Source organism: Polistes fuscatus, unplaced genomic scaffold (genome assembly GCF_010416935.1).
Source record: "Polistes fuscatus isolate 324 unplaced genomic scaffold, CU_Pfus_HIC Scaffold2, whole genome shotgun sequence".
NCBI classification, from domain to species: domain Eukaryota; kingdom Metazoa; phylum Arthropoda; class Insecta; order Hymenoptera; family Vespidae; genus Polistes; species Polistes fuscatus.
The window spans coordinates 14,344,964-14,348,156 of record NW_025113096.1 but is presented as its reverse complement, the minus strand read 5'-3'; positions in this window follow the sequence as shown (position 1 = coordinate 14,348,156).

Here is a 3,193-nt window from a genome sequence, read left to right as displayed (position 1 = left end):
TTGTTCTATGTCAGATTTGAGTTTTTCTTTTTTTTTAATTCATGTAATCAAATGTTACAATATTTTATTTAATAATAATAATGATGAAAACTATTTAAATGATCTACGATATAGATATTTCATATCTCATATATATTTCGTATATAAATGACTTATTATATCGAACGTTGTTATCATAAAATCTAGACAGATCAAGCTGTCTTTTAGACAGGCGTAATGTTCTTAAAATTGGTGTAAAAAAGAGGGTTTTTCTAGACATCGTATACATTTTCATTCAAATGTAAAAAAAGAAAAAGTTTTCAAGTGTGTAGCGGTCTTGTTTTATCATTATAAATCGTCTGCCATCTATCAACGTCAAATTACAGAAGCAACGCTTTACTACACAAGGATTGTAACATTTTCGGAAGAAACTTCAATCGTTTATGATCTACGAAAATATAAAATAACGTTATACCGAGAAGAAATCGAACTATTCACGTGTATAGAAAATTCTTCTAATAATTTATATATAACGTTTATATGTAAATAAAATATAAATGATGGTAATTAATAAGGACAAATTATATACATAAAACTGTATACTAAAAGGACTGTATAATTTTCGAAAGAAAATCATACATCGACCATTTACATCGTAGAAAAAATAAAGTAAGACTACACGGGATATATTGAACTATTCACATGCACATATAATTTCAATAATTTATGCAACATCTATGTATTATACTACAAATAATGTATGTAGAGCAATCATTAATGACAAGTTAAGTATCGAACTAACGCAGTAACGAATTGCATATATAATTCAAATATCACCATTAATTTTCAATCTATAGGCAATATATCCTATTATTTTCTCGGTCATTAGAATAGCTAATTAGAAGATGCTTAAACCAATTATATCCACTTTTATAGATGTAAGAAAACGATACATTCGGAGAACGTTTATTGTTTTCAGTATTGGTTTTGGTGAGATCGGTGAAAAATGGCGCGTTGTTTTGAAATAGTTGCAATGTTAAAAAACAATGATAATTTTTACGAAACTATTTTTTTAGCTCGCTGGAGTATGAGACTATTAGGTCTTTGGCCTGAAAAAGATTTATATGCGTCTATAAAATCATTTCTCATTTTTTTAATGTCCAGTATCGTGTTTATTCCTTCATTTCTTTATATAAAAAAAGGTGACAGCATACCGGTAGACATTATTTTAATGATCGTTTACAGTGTCCCTACTATCACAAGATTCTTATTCGCTAAACTAAATAGTAAAAGCTACGAAATAATTATCAAACGTATGATCGATGATTGGAATGATTTTTCTGATTTATCGGAAATCAATAAGAAGATTCTACTTCATCACGCAAAAATAGCAAGACGTATTAACCTAATTCATACGCTTTGCATAGTGCTAACAAATTTTAGTAAGAAAAAGAATGTATTCTACGATTTTTTTTTAAACTTTACCCCGTATATAATAATAGTTATTTATTATTTAGTTTTTATACTTACGCCGATCTACAACGGGCATATCGTCAATATTAATTCGTATTTAAATATAACGATAAGAAAATTACCCTTCGAAGGATGGTTTCCATTCGATGAAAAACAAACGCCTGTCTTCGAAATAATTTATATGATCCAATTAATGCAAAACTTTTTTATCATGTGCGTGAACTTCTCAACGGATTCTTTTTTATGTACTGCAGTCTTTCATGCGTGCGGACAGCTCGCAATATTGTCCAACGTGATACGTAATTATTCTGGTAATAGTAAACATAAGAATAATAATAATAATAATAATAATAATAGAGAATGCGCTTGTTTAAGTTGTATCGTAAAACGCCATGTATTAATAATCGAGTAAGTGTTTCATTATTTCTTTTATTTATTTTTATCATAACTGTGTTTATTATTTAAAATTAATTTAATGATTTTAGATACGTGAAAATAATGAAAAATTCTTTTCGTGGATTAATATTATTTCAATTGTTGGGAAACACTGTTGCTCTTGGTATAGATGGATATTTATTTGTTGTAGTAAGTTATGGAAAAAATTTAATATAATAATAATTATTTAATTAAGATAAATATCAATAATCATAATTAGTATGTAGAGAATAATGACATTGGTGGAATCTTCACATATACTTCCTATGGAATATTTCTTATACACAGTTTCTTCATTTATTGCTATCTCGGAGAATTTCTTATTGAAAAGGTAATCGTTGTTGTCTTTTGTTATTTTTTTAATTTTTCCAACAAACACAAATATTATATAAAAATATTACATTTTATTGTGTTTTATTCTATTTGATATTTTGTAAATGTTACATTTATTTAAGGCCGAGGATATCGGAAATACTGCATACAATTTAAAGTGGTACAAATTTTCAATCTATTCATCGTCACCTCTTATTTTGTTTATTCGTTCAAGTTTCTCGTGTAAAATCACCGCAGGAGATTTTTCGGTAATGAGATTGTCCTACTATCAAAAAGTAAGTAGATATAATAAATTTAATCCAATATAATTATCCTTTGAAGAATGTTATTTTAACAGTCTCTAAATCATCTTATAGATTATAATGACTTCGATTTCTTACATCTCTCTTCTTAAAGCGATTAAATGAACCAAAAATACAACAAATTTTATTTGCCATAATGTATACTTATATATTTAACGATAAAATTAGTTTAAATTGAAATAATATCTAATATAATTTATTTTTAAACGTTTTTACGTATTACACAAAAATAAAATTCGCAAATAAAAAATTATTTAGCAAACCAAAAAATATTTCCATATATGTATATATGTTACTGTGAAAGATCGAAATTGGAGAATGTCAAAATTCACATGGTTGCTTGGTACATGTCCGAAATATTAATGTATACGAATAAGCCCAAATATTCGATCTTTCACCGATATATTTGATATGTATTGACAAGCGACCACGTGAATCTTGACATTCTCCAATTTCGGTCTTTCACAGTAACATATATATCTATGCATAAACTATAACAGTATAATCTTAGACAATCAAATTTATATAAATAAAATGTTATATAACAAGATAAAAAATACTTCATCTCTGGGTGGAATCGACGTAACCACGTTCGAAAGACAATTTTCTTTTTCTTTTCTTTTTCTTTATCTTGTTTGTCAGTTAATTAATTAAAACTAAAATTAAACATA